Source organism: Coregonus clupeaformis, chromosome 7, assembly GCF_020615455.1.
Source record: "Coregonus clupeaformis isolate EN_2021a chromosome 7, ASM2061545v1, whole genome shotgun sequence".
Classification (NCBI taxonomy): Eukaryota; Metazoa; Chordata; class Actinopteri; order Salmoniformes; family Salmonidae; genus Coregonus; species Coregonus clupeaformis.
In genome coordinates this window covers 16,713,951-16,738,189 of record NC_059198.1, presented here as the reverse complement: position 1 = coordinate 16,738,189, position 24,239 = coordinate 16,713,951, and the positions used below count along the sequence as shown (strand labels likewise).

The 24,239-nt window shown below is 43.1% G+C and overlaps 1 long non-coding RNA gene across 1 annotated transcript in view; it reads left to right on the top strand.

Moving 5' to 3' along the window:
- LOC121569900 overlaps positions 1-23,584 on the top strand; it is a 58,459-nt gene extending 34,875 nt beyond the window's left edge. The window contains exons 2-3 of the long non-coding RNA XR_006001398.1: positions 16,657-16,767; positions 21,917-23,584. This is a non-coding gene — a long non-coding RNA (uncharacterized LOC121569900). The remainder of the gene's footprint in view (positions 1-16,656; positions 16,768-21,916) is intronic.
- Positions 23,585-24,239: the final 655 nt, after the last annotated feature.

Genomic DNA, 24,239 nt, shown 5'->3' with positions numbered 1-24,239 from the left:
AACAGTAACTTAAGAGGGAAGTAGCTAGATAGAGTAGCTAATATCAGGCCAGGGTGACAGGCAGCTAAAGCACATTTGTTGCTTTTCTAGTCCGATAAAAACAGAATGATTCTGAACACTTCCAAGTCTCAACTTCAGCAGACAAGTTTCAAATTCTCGCTGAAGTTTCTAGCCACAAGCATAAACTAGCTAGCTGCGGAGGGCTCATTAGGAGGACTGGGTGAGCTAAACTGACTGAAATGAATCTGTTAGTCCCCACTCAACATACGTAATCAATTTTGGGCACCAGCCTCTCCCAATCAGTTGGGGTTAGAGAGCTATATTGATCCCAAGTTTAAAGGTTAGGATATCTTAATGAATCATCGTGGACATTTGATGTGGATAGGCCTGTCTGGACCATTTAGATCATTTTTATGATCTGTTGTACATTTTTGAATGGTTTATTAGTTTGGCAACCGGACGGTTCAATTGCAAATCCAAGTAGCAGAGGAATCACATTAGATCAATCAAACTTGTATTATGCTAAGCCATTTCTATTTTACTGACTTGTCATTCCCTGGCCTGCTCCTACCCTGAGACGATATTATTTACTGCAATAATATCATTAATATCATGCAACATTTATCACGATGTACCAGAGTAGCATGACCTGAGAATCTGTTTTGCAATCACAAAATGAGAAACACATCTTGATTATCTACAACAGCAGGAGGATCACTGAACTGACCGCCCGTTAATCATGACAAATGAACTGTGGGAAATGTCACAGCTGTCTGGAACAGCTATGCATATCTAATCAACTTCAAAGACAACACAAGTAAGGCTGTGACGGTCATGGAATTTTGGATGACGGTAATTGGCCAGCCAAATGACCGCGGCCTCCATAATAACCATTCAAATAGCAAAGAAAGATGCACATCTACTATCCTCCGCTCCTGACTGCATGTGCTGCTCTAGAAATAGAATGAATAGAACGAGTGTCCCCATTCAAGTAAATTATGGCATAATGAGTGGACTGGCGGCCATTGCCAATGTAAACATAGGAGCAAAGCAGGAAGTAAAAGCAGGAAGTGTACCCATCAATATGTACTGTAATTTGTTAATTCAACTCAACTGACATTACAAAAAATACATTCCATTGCATGAGCCACATCAGTTAACATAATTTGAATGAACATTCTACATTGCGAGTGTACCCATGAGTTTACCAGTCAAATTGCCAGGGTTAGAGGGTCCAAGCCCATTCTATTCATTCTATTTCTATGTGTGCTGCTGCTGCATTGTGGGGGGCATTGCCTAGGCAACCAAATACTTGTTTGCTACAACACCTTGCTTGTTTCAGCAAGGAGCAACAAAGTGTAATATTGTTGTTCAGAGTCCATGTTACCACAGAAATGGTCTCAACTGCACGAATGCCCGGCCGTCCCGTCTTCGGTCAGCTGTTCGTTCCCCATTTTTTGTATTTTATTATAGACGCGACGAAGCTCAGTATTGCTTGAAGCTCAGCGTTAAATTCAAATCTCCCTACCATCAAATCTAAGCCAATGTGACACCAATCTCTCGTCATGAGCCGCATCTGTCTGTTACCGAGAACCACATACCAGATTTCGCATTTAACCCAATCCCTCTGAATCAGAGAGGTGCAGCGGGCTACCTTAATCGACATCCACGTCATCCGCGCCCGGGGAACAGTGGGTTAACTGCCTTGCTCAGGTGCAGAACGACAGATTTTTACCTTGTCAGCTCGGGAATTCGTTCCAGCAACCTTTCAGTTACTGGCCCAACGCTCCTACCCGCCAGGCTACCTGCCGCCCCTAGACCCAACGATGTGCTACCTTTTTGTAGCATTTCTGACAATGCTAACGTCTTTTCAGCCGAATCTCAGAGTTCTAACACCGGGTCGGTTGCTTGACAACAACACAGCTGCTTGCACCATGCTGCCAGTCATAAGAAGTGTATGCGAACAAACCTAGGCTACTGTATATAGCAGTATTCAGACCCCTTGACGTTTTCCAAATTTTGTTACATTACAGCCTTATTCTAAAATCGATTAAATAGTTTAATCACACACAATACCCCATAATGACAAAGCAAAACCAGGTTTTTATAAAAATGTTGCACATTAAAAATAATAATACTGAAATATGACATGTACATAAGTATTCAGACCCTTTAATCAGTACTTTGTTGAAGCACCTTTGGCAGCGATTACAGCCTCAAGTCTTCTTGGATATGACGCTACAAGCTTGGCACACCTGTATTTGGGGAGTTTCTCTCATTCTTCTCTGCAGATCCTCTCAAGCTCAGTCAGGTTGGATGAGGAGCGTCGCTGCAAAGCTATTTTCAGGTTTCTCCAGAGATGTTAGATTGGGTTCAAGTCCGGGCTCTGGCTGGGCCACTCAAGGACATTCAGAGACTTTTCCCGAAGCCACTCCTGCGTTGTCTTGGCTGTGTGCTTAGGGTTGTTGTCCTGTTGGAAGGTGAACCTTCGCCCCAGTCTGAGATCCTGAGCGCTCTGAAGCAGGCTTTCATCAAGGATCTCTCTGTACTTTTCTCCGTTCATCTTTCCCTCGATCCTGACTAGTCTCCCAGTCCCTGCCGTTGAAAAACATCCCCACAACATGATGCTGCCACCACCGTGCTTCACCGTAGGGATGGTGCCAGGTTTCCTCCAGACGTGAAGCTTGGCATTCAGGCCAAAGAGTTCAATCTTGGTTTCATCAGACCAGAGAATCTTGTTTCACATGGTCTGAGAGTCTTTAGGTGCCTTTTGGCAAACTCCAAGCAAGCTGTCATGTACTTTTTACTGAGGAATGGCTTCAGTCTGGCCACTCTACCATAAAGGCCTCATTGGTGGAGTGCTGGAGAGATGGTTGTCCTTCTGGACGGTTCTCCCATCTCCACAGAGGAACTCTGGAGCTCTGTCAGAGTGACCATCGGGTTCTTGGTCACCTCCCTGACCAAGGCTCTTCTCCCCCGATTGCTCAGTTTGGCCGGGCGGCCATCTCTAGGAAGAGTCTTGGTGGTTCCAAACTTCTTCCATCTAAGAATGATGGGGACCTTCAATGCTCAACTGTGGGACCTTATATAGACAGGTGTGTGCCTTTCCAAATCATGTTCAATCAATTGAATTTACCACAGGTGGACTACAATCAAGTTTAAGAAACATCTCAAGGATGATCAATGGAAACAGGATGCACCTAAGCTCAATTTCGAGTCTCATAGCAAAGGGTCTGAATACGTATGTAAATAAGGTATTTCAGATTTTTATTTGTAATACATTTACACAAATTTCAAAAAGCCTGTTTTCGCTTTGTCATTATGGGGTATTGTGTATAGATTGATGAGGAAAATGTGTTATTTCATCCATTTTAGAATAAGGATGTAACGTAACAAAATGTGGAAAAAGTCAAGAGGTCTGAATTCTTTCCGAATGCACTACCAGTCAAAAGTTTTAGAACACCTACTCATTCAAGGGTTTTTCTTTATTTTTACAATTTTCTGCATTGTAGAATAATAGTGAAGACATCAAGGTCCTCTGTAGCTCAGCTGGTAGAGCACAGCGATTGTAACGCTAAGGTAGTGGGTTCGATCCCCGGGACCACCCATACACCCAAAAAAAATTTATGCACGCATGACTGTAAGTCGCTTTGGATAAAAGCGTCTGCTAAATGGCATATTATTATTATTTATCAAAACTATGAAAGAACACATATGGAATCATGTAGTAACCAAAAAAGTGTTAAACAAATCTAAATATATTTTATATTTGAGATTCTTCAAATAGCCACCCTTTGCCTTAATGACAGCTTTGCACACTCTTGGCATTCTCTCAACCAGCTTCATGAGGTAGTCACCTGGAATGCATTTCAATTAACAGGTGTGCCTTGTTAAAAGTTAATTTGTGGAATTTCTTTCCTTCTAAATGCGTTTCAGCCAATCAGTTGTGTTGTGACAAGGTAAGGGGGTATACAGAAGATAGCCCTATTTGGTAAAAGACCAAGTCCATATTATGGCAGGAACAGCTCAAATAAGCAAAGAGAAACGACAGTCCATCATTACTTTAAGACATGAAGGTCAGTCAATACGGAAAATTTCAAGAATTTCAAGAAGTTTCTTCAAGTGCAGTCGCAAAAACGAAGATCCTCTGCTGCAGAGGATAAGTTCATTAGAGTTACCAGCCTTAGAAATTGCAGCCCAAATAAATGCTTCACAGAGTTCAAGTAACAGACACATCTCAACATCAACTGTTCAGAGGAGACTGTGTGAATCAGGCCTTCATGGTCGAATTGCTGCAAAGAAACCACTACTAAAGGACACCAATAAGAAGAAGAGACTTGCTTGGGCCAAGAAACACGAGCAATGGACATTAGACCGGTGGAAAGTTGTCCTTTGGTCTGGAGTCCAAATTGGAGATTTTTGTTTCCAACCTCTGTGGCTTTGTGAGACGCGGTGTGGGTGAACGGATGATCTCCGCATGTGTATTTCCCACGTAAAGCATGGAGGAGGAGGTTTTATGGTGTGGGGGTGCTTTGCTGGTGACACTGTCTATGATTTATTTATTTATTTAACCATCATTCTGCAGCGATACGCCATCCCATCTGGTTTGGGCTTAGTGGGACTATCATTTGTTTTTCAACAGGACAATGACCCAACACCTCCAGGCTGTGTAAGGGCTATTTTACCAAGAAGGAGAGTGATGGAGTGCTGCATCAGATGACCTGGCCTCCACAATCCCCCGACCTCAACCAAATTGAAATGGTTTGGGATAAGTCAGACCGCAGAGTGAAGGAAAAGCAGCCAACAATTGCTCAGCATATGTGGGAACTCCTTCAAGACTGTTGGAAAAGCATTCCAGGTGAAGCTGGTTGAGAGAATGCCAAGAGTGTGCAAAGCTGTCATCAAGGCAAATGGTGGCTATTTGAAGAATCTCAAATATAAAATATATTTTGATTTGTTTAACACTTTTTGGGTTACTACATGATTCCATATGTGTTATTTCATTATTTTGATGTCTTAACTATTATTCTACAATGTAGAAAATAGTAAAAATAAAGAAAAAACCTTTAATGAGTAGGTGTTTGAAAACTTTTGACCGGTAGTATATATATATATATATATATATATATATATATATATATATATATATATGTATATGTATATATGTATATATATCGTTTTTCTTTTTACGATTGTGACAGTTATTGTATTTTCATGACGGTCTTTATCCACAACCTTCGGTTACGCGGTTATACGCTTAATCGTGCCAGCCTTAAACACAAGTTCTCACAGAAATATTACCTAAATATTCCCTAAAAGCATTCTTGGAAAAGCTTGTGGTGTGGAACGTGGACCACCTGAGGGGAATTTTCCTAGCCTATGAGGTTATAAAACGAAACCGAGATGTTTAATTCAAGTTTTTCCATGAAGTCGATGCAGCATACAGTATGTCAGTGAGTTCAAGTGGATGATATCAGTGCCGAGAATTATGTCATCCCTTGTGCCTCAGTGACAGTTGTGCTTCTCCCTAACAACCTCTCATTCCAGAGGAAGTACACATTAAGAGGAGAGAAATGGAAAGACCCGGATTCCTCCAGAATGACAATAGGGTTATTCATTTGTCAGGAAGGAAGCAGTCTCTTGTAGAATGCTAATGTAAGGCTGGCTGTCCATTTATTTAATTTGCGTGGGACACATACTTAATGACTGGAAGTGGAGATGAAAGAAGCATAGCCTAATCACGGAGAGATGCAGAGAATATAGAATATAGCCTTTGGGCCGAAATGCAGAACAATTGGTCTTGTATAGACGATAAGGGCTGTGATGTTATCCACTCTATGGGTACACCGTGAACTCTGTATTACAGTATTATTAGCTCTCTATATGACTTTAATTAAATAGACACTTCAGATGTGTAGTGTCTATCAGATTCATATATATATACCTCTGTCATTGATTCAAATGTATTCAGTTCAGGGTTAAGGTCAAATCTGCTACATGTCTTCTCTGTGACATCTCCAGCGCTATAGACTTATAAAATGGCATGAATAATCCACATAACAGTAAAGAGTTGCCAGACCCTTGAATATTCCATCTTGTCTATCATTATTTTATTTTCACGACCCTATAGAGGAGAAGAGGTAAGCCCTAAAATATACTTTGGAAATTGTATTAACCGTAGAATCATGGTACGTAAATGTGTCAATGGAACATACACAGACATACATTGTGCACCAACAACGAGCTTGATTGAGCATCATAAAGTTTCTATACACTAAATTCTTCTTTCTTCCTCTCCTCTGTATCTTTGTATCTCTTTAGAAGAAAAACCCTTCTCCATTCATTCTAGATCTGCAGCTGTTGAGTAGGGTGGCTGTCTGTCCTTCATGTTTTACGTCCTGAATTTATCGCCCTCAGCTGTAGAGAGACAACCTTAAACTCTGTCTTCTATAGGATGGCCACAGCAGCTGCCTGGGATGTCCTCGCTGGCTCCTCATGTAAAAGACATTGATGAAAACAACTCAGGCCCTGAAAGTTGATAAGGCCCTAATTTGATATGGCTCCCGGCATCAGCTGTTAGTTATGTTCTTATCTGGTTCTGTTGGTGTTTATACCATCACAAATTAGGAATATAACATGGATATCAAATCAAATCAAATTGTATTTGTCATATGCGCCGAATATAACAGGTGTAGACCTTACCGTGAAATGCTTACTTACAAGCCCTTAACCAACAATGCAGTTCAAGTAATAGAGTTGAGAAAATATTTGCTAAATAAACTAAAGTAAAAAAACACTATATAGTTTTCCTTGGATGTTAATTATTGTGGAGCTCTAGTTTACCACCCATTGGAGACTGCTGTATTTCACTGTCTTAGGCTGCGTTTACACGGGCAGCTAAATTAGGATATTTTGCCACTAATTGGTCTTTTGACTAATCAGATCAGATATTTTGCAGATAATTGGGCAAAAGATCAGATTTGGGCTGCCTGTGTAAACGCAGCCTCAGTGTCTTCGTATAGTCTTCTAGGGCAACTGGTTGTGAGAGAAGAGAAGCTGCATACATGTATCCAATCATAGACAAGTTGTAACGCCATTCGCCGATAGCTATAGTTTAAGCTACAATACTGACTGAACACAGTTGGGTTGCCCAGCGTAAACAAAGCCACATGCAGATATACGCCCACTTGTGCAACGTAATCATGTAAATCACATGCTAAGAGACTACCGTGTTACCTCTGTCTGTGCTGTAGCTGTGTGGGCTTTGGCATCAGAAGAAGGACTCATGCTTTTACGAGGCCAGCAGCTGTGAGGGACAACATTAGCCACGCTGACTCATTACACAGAGTGGCCTAAACACATTGGACCAATTTATTCCTGGTATTATTGGCAGCAAATGCAAGGAAACAGTCCTGGCTGGTTGTCTTATGGTTTTAGGAAATCCACATAAGGGGGTCTTGCGACTCCCTTCACTACTTCCAGCTCTCAATCCCTCTCTCCCTCTCTCTCTCTCTCTCTCTCTCTCTCCCATGGCTGTACTGCAGCAGCTGTTGGCCAGCATGTCAGTGGGTAATCCCTAGAACAGAGACTGCTAATGAGGCCTGAGCTCTTCAGGAAGACCTGGCCCTCAACCCTCCAGAGGAAAAGCCACATCACACAGCCCATTAAGTGATGAGGTTCCCCTGCTGCCTCCGGGGGTCTCCGGGGGACACGGGTCAATATGACGTCTGTCGGATCACATCCATAAAAAACATGGATATTCTGTTCAATCTTTAGATCATGTTGACTGATATTATAGCTCATATGTGGTCTAGTTTTGGTAATCAGTGGCTTTATTGGAGGTGGTGTGGTTTCTCCTCTCCAAGGCTATAAGCAATTAGTACCGGTAAGTGTGCTTTTCACGTCTGCTAGGCAATTAGCAATTAGTGTTAGTACTTCAGTCTCCCCTGTCATCGGTGGTCTCGTCTGCAAAACTAAGACGGTTCAGCCGAGTTATTCGAGGAAGGAAAGAGAGGAAGGCTCCACACCACCCTCTCATTTGAGTATCTTACCTAGTTATTTTCAGATGATCTCATTTTGCTCTTTTGTAGCTTTGTCAACTACATTTAAATTTTTTTAAATTTTAGTCATTTAGCAGACGCTCTTATCCAGAGCGACTTACAGGAGCAATTAGGGTTAAGTGCCTTGCTCAAGGGCACATCGACAGATTTTTCACCTAGTCGGCTCGGGGATTAGAACCAGCTACCTGCCGCCCCACACTAGATATACAAAAGTACGTGGACACCCCTTCAAATTAGTGGATTCAGCTATTTCAGACACACCCGTTGCTGACAGGTGTATAAAATCGACCACACAGCCATGCAATCTCCATAGACTAACATTGGCAGTAGAATGGCCCATAATGAAGAGCTTTCAACGTGGCCCCGTCATATGGAGCAGTGAGGGGAACGGCACCTCCGTACCTTCAGGCTCTGATCAGTCCCTACACCCAAACGAGGGCATTGCGTTCATCCACCTCTGGCCTGCTGGCTCCCCTTCCTCTGCGGAAGCATAGTTCCCGCTCAGCCCAGTCAAAACTGTTCGCTGCTTTGGCACCCCAATGGTGGAACAAGCTCCCTCACGACGCCAGGACAGCGGAGTCACTCACCACCTTCCGGAGACATTTTAAACCCCACTTCTTTAAGGAATACCTGGGATAGGATGAAGTAATCCTTCTAGCCCCCCCCAAAAAAAATAATAACAATTTTTTTTGTTGTAAAATGGTTAACCCACTGGCTATAGGGTGAATGCACCAATTTGTAAGTCGCTCTGGATAAGAGCGTCTGCTAAATGACTTAAATGTAAATGTAAATAAGATGGCACCTTTTCAACGAGTCAGTTTGTCAAATTTCTGCCCTGCTAGAGCTGCCCCGGTCAACTGTAAGGGTTGTTATTGTGAAGTGGAAACGTCTAGGAGCAACAACTGCTCAGCCGTGAAGTGGTAGGCCACACAAGCTCACAGAACGGGACAACCGAGTGCTGAAAATCGTCTGTCCTCGGTTGCAACACTCACTACCGAGTTCCAAACTGCCTCTGGAAGCAACATCAGCACAATAACTTTTTGTCGGGAGCTTCATGAAATGGTTTTCCATTTGCCGAGCAGCCGCACACAAATCTAAGATCACCATGCGCAATGCCAAGCATCGGCTGGAGAGGTGTAAAGCTCGCCGCCATTGGACTGGAGCAGTGGAAATGCGTTCTCTGGAGTGATGAATCACGGTTCACCATCTGGCAGTCCGACGGACAAATCTGGGTTTGGCGGATTCCAGGAGAACGCTACCTGCCCGAATGCATAGTGCCAACTGTAAAGTTTGGTGGAGGAGGAATAATGGTCTGGGGCTGTTTTTCATGGTTTGGGCTAGGCCCCTTAGTTCCAGTGAAGGGAAATCTTAACGCTACAGCATACAATTACATTCTAGATGATTCTGTGCTTCCAACTTTGTGGCAACAGTTTGGGGAAGGCCCTTTCCTGTTTCAGCATGACAATGCCCCTGTGCAGAAAGTGAGGTCCATACAGAAATGGTTTGTCAAGATCGGCCTGCACAGAGCCTCAACCCCATTGAACACCTTTGGGATGAATTGGAACGCCGACTGTGAGCCAGGCCTAATCGCCCAACATCAGTGCCTGACCTCACTAATGCTCATGTGGCTGAATGGAAGCAAGTCCCCGCAGCAATGTTCCAACATCTAGTGGAAAGCCTTCTCAGTAGAGTGGAGGCTGTTATAGCAGCAAAGGGGGGTCCAACTCCATATTCATGCCCATGATTTTGGAATGAGATGTTCGACGAACAGGTGTCCACATACTTTTGGTCATATAGTGTGTGTGTGCTTTCTATACCTGTTCGCTCCTCTCCCTGTAGGCTTTACAGATGTTCCCCAAACCTTGGCTGCAACCCTTCTAATTTATTGTACCCTGCACGTGCAACGCATGTGGAATTCCTGGTCTCCGGCAGCGTTTGGAACTGCCGATCTGCAGTCAAGAATGCCGAATTCATCTCAGCCTATGCTGCCCTTCAGTCTAGACTTTTTGGCCCTGATGAAGACATGGATCACCCCAGAAAACACTGCTACTCCAGCTGCTATCTCTTCATCTGACTACGTGTCCTCTCATAGTCTGAGAGCATCTGGTCATCGCGGTGGTGGCACAGGGCTACCCATTTCTCCTAAGTGGGGATTTTCTCTTTTCTCCCTCACTCACCTGTCCATCTCCTCATTTGAATTCCATGCTGTCACTTGTCCACTCAAGCTCAGCATTGTTGTCATCTATCACCTACCACATGCCCTTAGAGAGTTCCTCAATGAGCTTGACACCTTCATCAGCTCATTTACGGACGATGGCTCACCGCTCATCGTACTTGGCGACATCAACCTCCCGACGTCGGCCTTCGATTAATTTCTTTCCATCTTTTTCTTTCTGTGTTTGCACCACGTACTCTCACAATTGGTGTTCCAGAGGGCTCGGTTCTAGGCCCTCTCCTCTTCTCTCGATACACCAAGTAACTCGGCTTCATCATATCCTCACATGGTCTCTCCTATCATTGCTATGCGGATGACTCTCAACTACTTTTCTCCTTCCCCCCTTCTGACACCCAGATGGCGACACGCATCTCTGCGTGCCTGGTAGATATCTCAGCTTGAATATCGGCCCACCATCTCAAGCTCAACCTCGACAAGACAGAACTGCTCTTCCTCCCGGGGAAGGCCTGCCCGCTCCAAGACCTTTCCATCACGGTTGACAACTCCACAGTGTCCCCCTCCCAGTGCAAAGAACCTTGGCATGACCCTGGACAACACCCTGTCATTCTCTGCAAACATCAAAGCAGTGACTCGCTCCCGCAGGTTCATGCTCTACAACATCCGTAAAGTTCGACCCTACCTCGCACAGTACGCGGCGCAGGTCCTAATTCAGGCACTTGTCATCTCCCGTCTGGACTACTTCAACTCGCTGTTGGCTGGGCTCCCTGCTTGTGCCATCAAACCCCTGCAATTTATCCTGAACGCCGCAGCCCGCCTGGTGATCAACCTTCCTAAGTTCTCCCATGGCACCCCGCTCTTCCATTGGCTTCCAGATTAAGCTCGCGTCCACTACAAGACCATGGTACTTGCCTACGGAGCAGCAAAAGGAACTGTCCCTCCCTACCTTCAGGCTATGCTCAAACCCTATACCCTTGTCCTGGCACCCAAATGGTGAAACCAGCTAGGACAGCAGAGTCCCTGCCCATCTTCCGAAAACATCTGAAACCTTGCCTCTTCAAATAGTATTTTAAATAATCCCACAGCACTCGCACTCGCACACCCATCTCCCCCCCTTTCAGAAACTAACACACGCACTTGACTTTAATTACCCGCTACTAGAACTGACTTTGCTGATTGCTACTTTATTAAGGAAAAATGTACTTACTATAACTGAGATATGAGGTTGTCCCACCTAGCTATTTTAAGATGAATGCACTAACTGTAAGTCGCTCTGGATAAGAGTGTCTACTAAATTACTACAATGTTAATATAAAATGTAGTGTCTATTCCTGTGTACTGTGCACTGACTCAGTTGTTGCATGTTAACTGTGGAGTCACAGTTTTATAGTGGTTGACCAAAGTGGTTACTCAGTCGGTGAGGTCCTCTAAGCTGTCATCGACCAAGTCAAACCTTTAACATAACCTGAAGATCATTTCCGCTGTAGGGGGAGGGAGGGAGGAGGGGAGTTGAAGGGCTCACTCCCCAGGGTGTTAATCTGCTCTTATGAGTAAAGAGCTTGTTGTCGATGACTGACGGGCAGCAGATCACGGATGGATGGTGCGGTGCTGCTGGACGGAGCAGCCTGCTGGCGTGGCAACTGGTGGCGGGGACATAGATACGGTCGCACATTCCGTTGGTGTCACGTTTCAGCTGAGATATGAAGCACCTGGCTGGAGTTTGACGCGTTCAGTAACTGATCACTCGAGGGGGCTGACATGGCTTTCATGGAACTAGTTGGAAGCAGATCACTGTGAATCCCCTCCCAGCCGCCCCACCCTCTGAGAGGAGACAACTAGAGTGAGACCAGGAAAATCTTTTCTCTGCAATATAGGGCCATTTGTCACTCAGTATTGGAATTGTGAGAAAGTTTTATGACTCAATGCCCACCTACATGTCATGCTTATCTGAATCAGTGAATAATTAATCTTTACAGCAAGAGGCAGATTTCTCAATAGGTGTGCTGTAAAAAAATTGTTCTGCTAGTGGAGGTAGGAATGCCCCTTTGACTTCACTGTTCTGCTCCATAAAGAGTGTGTGGGCTGCAGCCAAAGCCTTCCTCCTCAGGGCAGCCTTTTAACACCATTGTTATCAGGTGACCTGCTTGAATCAACACCAAGTCAAAATCGGATTCCCCGTTCCCACTGAAGCATGGCATAGTAAAAGAAAGGCACTCTGTCACCTTGGCGGCAAGCTCCTTTGATGCTTTAAACATTAATTAAGCAGTTGCTGTGTAGTTATTCTTTAACTTCTTATACTTCCAGTCTGTGTGCATACAGTATCTACAGTGTAGGTGATAAGTAACACACTACAGACTACATTATGTGTGAGGGTATGTGGGTCCACAGTCGCTTCCCTGTGTGCTCAACACGTATGCTTCATTGCTGCATCTACATGTGACTGGAGACTTCACCTCTGTGCTAGTTTAGCCAGGTCACTCATAGATACCACCCTGACAGAAATAGGGTGCAATTATCACGTGAGTGGGTACAGGGCATAATACCAGTTGGGTCCAGTTTTAAAACGACGACCACTCCCCTTACTCACACACATTCCTTTCAGTACTTTGTCACCCTCCTGAAATACACTCACACTGAGGTGTAGCCAGCTGCCCAAGCAGTCACACCCCTGAGGGGAGGCGTATAGTGCCCTACATGCAGGACAATGATGGAGGCAATGAATATGTCAGTGAAAATACAATTTGTGGAGGGAGTCTTACTGTGAGTGAAGGGTTCATTGAGTCTACTGGATATGACTACTGTATATGGTAACACTGGGGAGATACAGTATGTACCTTCGAGCCACATTAGCATCCAATCAGACCACTAGATGTGCTGTTATATTGCACTCAACATTAGTTAAAATGTTCCTAACAACTAAGTGGATACTGAATCCTGATATTAAATGTTCATATGTACTTTTTAAGTGAATTCCCAGAATATTGTGTCATAATCCTAAAAAAATGTTTTATAGCATGGGGTAATAAAGACATGTTCTTGAGACTGATGATCCACAGAGAATGCGTGGTATGAGTTGGCCTATTTCTTAAAAATATGATTGAGAGGGCGAACAATAACCAAGAACATTGTTTTATTTGTTAGCAAACCTTGTTTCCCATACCTGAACAAACAATAGTGAACCAACGGTGTGAGTCTCACCACTGTCAAGATATGACATGTTCCTCATAGGCATTCCAAAAGTGATGTTCCCTTCAGCTAGGCAACATTAGGTGTAGCGTAAATAAAGTAATTTAAAAGAACAGAAAGCTCATTACAGTTTATTGTCTTTTTGTCTCCTCAATGCCTTGATTTGTCTCAACTCTCCTAACCCAATGTATGCAAGAACACGCTTGTCATTGGAGGACATCAGCACATTCTGAGTTTACAACCACCCAGAGCTGTAGAACTAACTGCTCTGGGCTAATCATTTGCATTTTACTGTGCAGACCTGTCAAAGGCTAATATGTTTGAACTGTTGCATGGATCAAAAGTACAGTGGGGGAAAAAAGTATTTAGTCAGCCACCAATTGTGCAAGTTCTCCCACTTAAAAAGATGAGAGAGGCCTGTAATTTCCATCATAGGTACACATCAACTATGACAGACAAATTGAGAAAAAAAAATCCAGAAAATCACATTGTAGGATTTTTAATGAATTTATTTGCAAATTATGGTGGAAAATAAGTATTTGGTCACCTACAAACAAGCAAGATTTCTGGCTCTCACAGACCTGTAACTTCTTCTTTAAGAGGCTCCTCTGTCCTCCACTCGTTACCTGTATTAATGGCACCTGTTTGAACTTGTTATCAGTATAAAAGACACCTGTCCACAACCTCAAACAGTCACACTCCAAACTCCACTATGGCCAAGACGAAAGAGCTGTCAAAGGACACCAGAAACAAAATTGTAGACCTGCACCAGGCTGGGAAGACTGAATCTGCAATAGGTAAGCAGCTTGGTTTGAAGAAATCAACTGTGGGAGCAATTATTAGGAAATGGAAGACATACAAGACCACTGATAATCTCCCTCGATCTGGGGCTCCACGCAAGATCTCACCCCGTGGGGTCAAAATGATCACAAGAACGGTGAGCAAAAATCCCAGAACCACACGGGGGGACCTAGTGAATGACCTGCAGAGAGCTGGGACCAAAGTAACAAAGCCTACCATCAGTAACACACTACGCCGCCAGGGACTCAAATCCTGCAGTGCCAGACGTGTCCCCCTGCTTAAGCCAGTACATGTCCAGGCCCATCTGAAGTTTGCTAGAGTGCATTTGGATGATCTAGAAGAGGATTGGGAGAATGTCATATGGTCAGATGAAACCAAAATAGAACTTTTTGGTAAAAACTCAACTTGTCGTGTTTAGAGGACAAAGAATGCTGAGTTGCATCTAAAGAACACCATACCTACTGTGAAGCATGGGGGTGGAAACATCATGCTTTGGGGCTGTTTTTCTGCAAAGGGACCAGGACGACTGATCCATGTAAAGGAAAGAATGAATGGGGCCATGTATCGTGAGATTTTTGAGTGAAAATCATCAGCAAGGGCATTGAAGATGAAACGTGGCTGGGTCTTTCAGCATGACAATGATCCCAAACACACCGCCCGGGCAACGAAGGAGTGGCTTCGTAAGAAGCATTTCAAGGTCCTGGAGTGGCCTAGCCAGTCTCCAGATCTCAACCCCATAGAAAATCTTTGGAGGGAGTTGAAAGTCCGTGTTGCCCAGCGACAGCCCCAAAACATCACTGCTCTAGAGGAGATCTGCATGGAGGAATGGGCCAAAATGCCAGCAACAGTGTGTGAAAACCTTGTGAAGACTTACAGAAAACGTTTGACCTGTGTCATTGCCAACAAAGGGTATATAACAAAGTATTGAGAAACTTTTGTTATTGACCAAATACTTATTTTCCACCATAATTTGCAAATAAATTCATTAAAAATCCTAGATTGTGATTTTCTGGAAATTTTTTCCTCATTTTGTCTGTCATAGTTGACGTGTACCTATGATGGAAATTACAGGCCTCTCTCATCTTTTTAAGTGGGAGAACTTGCTCAATTGGTGGCTTACTAAATACTTTTTTCCCCCACTGTAGTGCACTATAAAGGAAATAGGGTGCCATTTGGGACGCATCCTAAAAGTGTGTACGCCCTTTGGCCTTCAAGTCACTAAGGCTGCGTTTAGACAGGCAGCCCAATTCTGATTTATATCAGTCATTGGTCTTTTGAAAAAGATCTGATGTGAAAAGATCTGTGATTGGTCAAAAGACCAATTAGTGGAAAAAAGATCATAATGTGGCTGCCTGTGTTAACGCAGCCACAGTTCTGCTTTAAGAGGGCTGCGTTTAGACCAGGGGATAAAGACTGCCCACTCTCGTTGAAGCCGTGGAAGTTCAAGGCCGACCACGGTACTGCAGGCATTGTTAGCCGAAAACAGGATCCCCCATTATAGTGAGTGGAAAAAGGGCAATCTTCGTGGTCAATCTTTGTGTAAACAAAAAAATGTTTAGAAGACAATCATGGTACCAATAATTGCTTCTACACCAGATGTATGTCCTAATCGCACACAGATGAAGTTAAAAGGATAATTTAGTTGCTAATGGCAGCCTGCAGTACCCCGGTCGGCCTTCAACTTGTTACCTTATCAGAGGAGGCAGCACTGAGCTAGCCTGCAACGTCACTTCCTGGAGTAGCTCAAAGTGTGCATGATATGTCTCCATGAGACACCATCTTAACCGACTTAATTTGGCTTCAAAAAAATGTTTAGAAGACAATCATGGTACCAATAATTGCTTCTACACCAGATGTATGTCCTAATCGCACACAGATGAAGTTAAAAGGATAATTTAGTTGCTAATGGCAGCCTGCAGTACCCCGGTCGGCCTTCAACTTGTTACCTTATCAGAGGAGGCAGCACTGAGCTAGCCTGCAACGTCACTTCCTGGAGTAGCTCAAAGTGTGCATGATATGTCTCCATGAGACACCATCTTAACCGACTTAATTTGGCTTCAATGCGCTATTGACATAGGAATGAATGGTGTCACGTGGTCGATGGCTTTGTCCATTCATATATACAGTCATTGGTTTACAGCTCTGAAAAAGATCAGATGTGAAAATATCTGATGTGATTTGTCAAAAGACCAATTAGTGGAAAAAATATGAGATATGGGCTGTCTGTGTAAACGCATGCTATACGCAGCCGAGGAGGGATTCATAAATCAATATGAAACTAGGGCCAAGTGTGAAAGACCCAGACAGTTCTTCTGGTAAACGGTTAACCTTCAAAGGAGAGCAGCTTTAGCATGCACACTCATATAAGTAAGGAGGGTAATACTTTCATTCTTGTTTTATTGCCTTTGATGAGTTTCTTTTTCTCTGCGTTTGCAGGAAGGCTGTTGAAGACCCTTGCCCTTCTCCTCTACTCATCTGTCAATTAACCAGGATCAGCAGATCTCTAATGAAGATCAAGACATGGACCTGGATGGAAGTTATGAAAAGGTGAAAAAAACATAAGGGATTTGATCATGGTCAATACGTGATTTTATGATGGAATGTCTGTCCCTTATATTTTGTCAAAGTCTGCTGTATGATAGGAAACCAGCCATAGAGAGTATACAGTGGGGAGAACAAGTATTTGATACACTGCCGATTTTGCAGGTTTTCCTACTTACAACGCATGTAGAGTTCTGTCATTTTTATCATAGGTACACATCAACTGTGAGAGACGGAATCTAAAACAAAAATCCAGAAAATCACATTGTATGATTTTTAAGTAATTAATTTGCATTTTATTGCATGACATAAGTATTTGATCACCTACCAACCAGTAAGAATTCCGGCTCTCACAGACCTGTTAGTTTTTCTTTAAGAAGCTCTCCTGTTCTCCACTCATTACCTGTATTAACTGCACCTGTTTGAACTCGTTACATGTATAAAAGACACCTGTCCACACACTCAATCAAACAGACTCCAACCTCTCCACAATGGCCAAGACCAGAGAGCTGTGTAAGGACATCAGGGATATAATTGTAGACCTGCACAAGGCTGGGATGGGCTACAGGACAATAGGCAAGCAGCTTGGTGAGAAGGCAACAACTGTTGGCGCAATTATTAGAAAATGGAAGAAGTTCAAGATGACGATCAATCACCCTCGGTCTGGGGCTCCATGCAAGATCTCACCTCGTGGGGCATCAATGATCATGAGGAAGGTGAGGGATCAGCCCAGAACTACATGGCAGGACCTGGTCAATGACCTGAAGAGAGCTGGGACCACAGTCTCAAAGAAAACCATTAGTAACACATTACGCCGTCATGGATTAAAATCCTGCAGCGCACGCAAGGTCCCCCTGCTCAAGCCAGCGCATGTCCAGGCCCGTCTGAAGTTTGCCAATGACCATCTGGATGATCCAGATGAGGAATGGGAGAAGGTCATGTGGTCTGATGAGACAAAAATATAGCTTTTTGGTCTAAACTCCACTCGCCGTGTTTGGAGGAAGAAGAAGGATGAGTACAACCCCAAGAACACCATCACAACCGTGAAGCATGGAGGTGGAAACATCATTCTTTGGGGATGCTTTTCTGCGAAGGGGACAGGACGACTGCACCGTATTGAGGGGAGGATGGATGGGGCCATGTATCGCGAGATCTTGGCCAACAACCTCCTTCCCTCAGTAAGATCATTGAAGATGGGTCGTGGCTGGGTCTTCCAGCATGACAACGACCCAAAACACACAGCCAGGGCAACTAAGGAGTGGCTCCGTAAGAAGCATCTCAAGGTCCTGGAGTGGCCTAGCCAGTCTCCAGACCTGAACCCAATGGACAAATTTGGAGGGAGCTGAAAGTCCGTATTGCCCAGCGACAGCCCCGAAACCTGAAGGATCTGGAGAAGGTCTGTATGGAGGAGTGGGCCAAAATCCCTGCTGCAGTGTGTGCAAACCTGGTCAAGACCTACAGGAAACGTATGATCTCTGTAATTGCAAACATAGGTTTCTGTACCAAATATTAAGTTCTGCTTTTCTGATTTATCAAATACTTATGTCATGCAATAAAATGCAAATTAATTACTTAAAAATCATACAATGTGATTTTTCTAAAATTACAGACCTCTACATGCTTTGTAAGTAGGAAAACCTGCAAAATCGGCAGTGTATCAAATACTTGTTCTCCCCACTGTATCTATGAATATAGTCAAGTAAAAGAACACAGAAGTTAATACAGACACACTCTCACATACAGTACCAGTCAAAAGTTTGGACACACCTACTCATTCCAGGGTTTTTCTTTATTTTTACAATTTTCTACATTGTAGAATAATAGTGAAGACATCAAAACTATGAAAAAACACATATGGAATCATGTAGTTGGAACCAAAAATCTCCAATTTGGACTCCAGACCAAAGGACACATTTCCACCGGTCTAATGTCCATTGCTCGTGTTTCTTGGCCCAAGCAAGTCTCTTCTTCTTATTGGTGTCCTTTAGTAGTGGTTTCTTTGCAGCGATTCGACTATGAAGGCCTGATTCACACAGTCTCCTCTGAACAGTTGCTGTTGAGATGTGTCTGTTACTTGTGAAGCATTTATTTGGGCTGCAATTTCTGAGGCTGGTAACTCTAATGAACTTTTCCTCTGCGGCAGAGGTAACTCTGGGTCTTCCATTCCTGTGGCGGTCCTCATGAGAGCCAGTTTCATCATAGCGCTTGATGGTTTTTGCGACTGCACTTGAAGAAACTTTCAAAGTTTTTGAAATGTTCCGTCTTAAAGTAATGATGGACTGTCATTTCTCTTTGCTTATTTGAGCTGTTCTTGCCAAAATATGGACTTAATCTTTTACCAAATAGGGCTATCTTCTGTATACCACCCCTACCTTGTCACAACACAACTGATTGGCTCAAACGCATTAAGAAAGAAAGAAAGTCCACAAATTAACTTTAAGAAGGCACACCTGTTAATTGAAATGCATTCCAGGTGACTATCTCAACAGGACAATGACCCAACACACCTCCAGGCTGTGTAAGGGCTATTTGACCAAAAAGGAGAGTGATGGAGTGCTGCATCAGATGACATGGCCTCCGCAATCCCCCGACCTCAACCCAATTGAGATGGTTTGGGATGAGGAAAAGCAGCCAACAAGTGCTCATCATATGTGGGAACTCCTTCAAGACTGTTGGAAAAGCATTCCAGGTGAAGCTGGTTGAGAGAATGTCAAGAGTGTGCAAAGCTGTCATCAAGGCAAAGGGTGGCTATAAAATAATAATTTTGATTTGTTTAACACTTTTTTGGTTACTACATGATTCCATATGTGTTTTTTCATAGTTTTGATGTATTCACTATTATTCTACAATGTAAAAAATAGTAAAAATAAAGAAAAACCCTTGAATGAGTAGGTGTGTCCAAACGTTTGACTGGTAGTGTACGTAACACAAATCCCCTCATTAACACAATATCAGAGGTCATTTCACTTCACACCTCGTCAGGAACCCGACCCCAGGTCTAGACAGGGTTTGAGGGACGTCCCTAGGGAATATTTAAACAGTGGTCATCACCTTTCCTTCCTCTCCCGCCACTCAGTTTACAACCGTTGCTTATTGGCTTTCTAACTGGGGCTCGTATTCATAAAGCGTCTCAGAGTATGATTTCTGATCTAGGATCCGTCTTTTCCGTTTAGATCATAATGAATACAATCACATGGACAAGGGGGACCTGATCCTAGATCAGCACTTCCACACAGAGACGCTTTATGAATACAGGCCCAGAGGCTTTATGAAATTAAATAAATGAATAAAAAGGATAGAAAGAAGTAGCTTGGTGTTGTTCCACTCTGCACACTTCCGCTTTTCTTTGAGTCATGCTGATGTTGAAGACCCACCCTGAAAGGGGCCCCAGTGGCACGTTACACTGTGAACTGTACTGTGACCGGGAAGTACCTAATGTCACAAAATATCATGTACTACCAAATCCGCTTACCACAGCCTTATTCTAGTGAAAGGGACAGTCCACGTACACAGTCACACCTACTGCAGCGGACTGTGGTGTGTGTGTGTGCATGTGTGTACTATACAGGAAGTACTTCATTATCATAGTCTTCGGGAAAGGGTAAGCAGTAGACCACGCACTACTACACGAAAAATGTATTTATCCTCATAATTCCCTAACAGGCAGGCCTGCAAAACCAATGGGGTCTATTGAATGATGTCATATTGACATCTATTACGCTTAAGATGATTAAACACAAGTCAGTTCTCAGTGGAACGGAACACTGGGATGTAAAAGAGGATATGATGAGTTTTACAATGTATTGTTTTATGGGGACTGAGGTCAGTCCCATGTATGTGTATGTACATGTGTGTGTGTGTGCGCATCTCTGTCTCTGTGTATGTGTTTGTGCCTGCATGTCTATGTATGTCTCTCTGTCTGTGTTGGACAGACTATGGTATAGGCCAGCGTTTCCCAAACTCAGTCTTTGTGTTTTGGTTTTTGCCCTAAAACTACACAGCTGATTCAAAGCTTGATGATGAGTTGATTATTTGAATCAGCTGTGTAGTGCTAGGGTAAAAACCAAAACGTGCACCCCTTGGGATCCAGAGGACTGAGTTTGAGTCTAGGCTGAAATATGTTGAGGCTGTGCTCCTGCTGCCTGTATATTCCACTTTTTATTGCCTGTGTTCTGAATGCTTTGTACTCCTGTGACTGGTCGGCGTCAGTAGCTGTCACGTTCCATCCATCTGTACTAATCAGTTTTTTGTCAATCAGAAAGAGACTGGAGCAGAATGCTTGAGTCGGAATAAATCTCTCACTTTGGCAGAAGCTCATTTGACTGTGTGCTTCTTACAGGCAGTCAGCATTCATTCTTTACACTAAACCAAACACTGACGCTGAAGCTGGATTCTCTGCGTAACTACCTTCTACACTCTTAGAAAAAAAGGTGTTATCTAGAATTAAAAGGGTTCTTCGGCTGTCCCCATAGGAGAACCCTTTGAATAATAATTGTTTGGTTCCAGGTAGTACCCTTTTGGGTTCCATGTAGAACTCTTTCCACAGAGGGTTCTACATGGAACCAAAAAGGGTTCTACCTGGAACCAAAAAGGGTTCTACCTGGAACCAAAAAGGGTTCTCCTATGGGGACAGCCGAAGAACCCTTTTGGAACCCTTTTTTCTAAGAGTGTAGATAGAACTGGAGGGAATGTACAGATAGACACACATCACATGCACTTACATACAAAAGTGTCACACTAACACACAACATATACAAACCATACCCTCACCTGTGCACATTCTCATAAAACATGAGAGTTAAACAACATCTTTCTCTACAGTTACAGGGATTTTTATACCAGTCATTTATAGATTGCATTGCAGACACTAGCTTGTTCAAACATGACTCAAAACTGACTCACTCAAAATGGATTATTTTAATTCCACCCCACCCACGCCTCAATCTCCATTATATAACTTTCACTAAGGTACTGTAAATTCCCCAACAAAATATGTTGCCTTTGTACACGAAGCCACAGAACCACAGAAGATGTCTAAATTAGATGCCTCATTTTGTTTCATTGTGCTCTCTCTCTCTCTCTCTCTCTCTCTCTCTCTCTCTCTCTCTCTCTCTCTCTCTCTCTCTCTCTCTCTCGCTCTCTCTCGGCTTTTAAGCTCAATTGGATCCGAAAGAAATTGAGAGAGTTAAACAAACAGAGATCTCATTAAAAGAAACCGCTGTCAACTCCGTCCTCCCACTCCCTCCCTCCACAGGGGGACTGGAATGTCCTGTCATCCATTTCCTCCCACTCAGAAACACTGTGCTGGTGTGGTGATACCATCTTGAGGTACAGGATCTAGGTAATGAATGAACTGGGATGCCCACACACTGACGATGGGACCCTGGACAACCTGACACCAAGTGTGGAAAAGGATGACTGACTTTCCCACCAAAGTCCCGTATCATCGGAGATGGCTACAGCCGATTGAACACACACACACTCTCTCACATTCCACACAGGCAGATGCCTTGCCGCACACAGGACTCAAACATACACTGACATACTGCATACAAAACTTATTCACACACTATAATGCACATGCCACAAGATGGTTTGTGTATGCAGAGCACTGTGTTGCGGCATTGCTGAGGGTGACAGGTTTCTTTCCCCCAAGAGGCTGCTCTTGGTTTTATTAAGGTATTACTGTACTGTATAGCAGCTGAAGATATTCTACCCACACAGTCTAGTTTAGGACTCACTGAAGGAGATTCTGAAGATTAGTAATTGAGAAATCACCTCCCTATGGTACTGATTCATTTGAGCTCTTACTGGAAGGACCTTTATGTAAACTGAAAGTGAAGGTATAAATATATTATGCGAATAACATTTTGTCTGTGTCTTCATGTTTGTGGTACAAACCAAAGACTTGTGCTGTCTGTGTGAAAAATAGGAGTTCTATCTTTACAGTTCTCACTTTTCCTTCCCATGACTTCACAGTCTCTGTGAATGGAATCATGTTCTATAGTTGCCTAACCTGTTTCAATGGGTTGGCTTAACATACACGTGCAGTATAGTGAGCCAAAGAGGAGAGAGGATCAGCTTTCACACTGAAAGGCATATTTGTGTTAACACTGTTCACATACTCATACATTACCATACATTATCTGTTGATGATCTGCAGTGGTATGTGACTGAATTTCCATACATTTGATAACAACAGTTTCACACTGCAAAGCAAATTTGTGTTCACACTATTCACAAATACAGTATATTTATACATTATCTGTAACTTAGCCGTAGTGGAACCTGACTGAATTTCAATACATGTGATAATGTCTATGCTATCTTGATTTCAGCCATTAAAGCAAGGCCTACAGGGCAGGGTCATGGTCACTATTTGAGTTACAAGGGTCAAATCAGGGTCATGTCTGTTACTCACCCCGGCAACACAAAGCTCAAGGAAAAGGTTGTTAACTTACAGCTGTCTTACGGCACATGAACATACTCAGAATCGCTATTCATGTCATAAACAAGTACAACAGCCACCGTGGGGAAAAACAACTGCCCTTCGCCATCTGCGCCCATTCAACATAGGCTATATTTACGTAGTTATTACCTCTAAACAAAAAAACTTTACAGGGTTCTCATAGGCTTACAATGTTGTTTTGATTATTGCTTGAACAGTCGCTAAGATTATATTTTGTTTGTGATAGTTGCAAAATACCTATCATTGACATAGGATGTAACAAAGCTAGCCAAAGTGCCATTTTACAGGGTGAAGTTGAAGTGTTTTTTAAGTATAATGCAGTTGATTTACGACGATGACACAAACATTATATTAAGCAGGACATTCATACAAGCCTTACAATTAAATTATAATCCAAAAGTAGTGTGAAATGCACTCATAAGCAACATGTAAATGGAGGCTTTTTTTGCTGGCGGTCTATGAGAACTCCCCCATGTTTTCCCCCACGGTGGGGAAATTGAGTGTAGCAGGTGAGAAGGAACGAAATGGCCCAATCCGCAAGATTTCCTGCTGTTCATTTCAATGGTCATGTCAATTGTCAATTCAATGGTAATTTTATTTTCATTACATAATAACTGTGTAACAACATGTTTCTACAATTATATAACTGTGTTAGTAAACAGGTACACAAGTTAACTTTATATAAAGCATTGATATTCAGACCAAAAGGTTAATATGTATGCATGAAGTGGTGAATATATGTACAACAATGTAAATGTTAATAATAATGGCAGTTAACAATGGCAAGATAAATGACAAAATGTACTGTAAAAGTAGATGTTATGCAGTGTAACACCTCTCTTCACAAAAAAGCACCAATTAGAATTCACATAAGAGTTGTGAGGAGTTTTAATCCAGCTAAGTGATAGTCCACTCTTTGATGTCAGGTCAATGCCTCTTTCGGGAGGATGAAAGAAATAAACTTTCTGGCCAACAATCAATCTCTCAATGTTTGACCATATAGCATTTT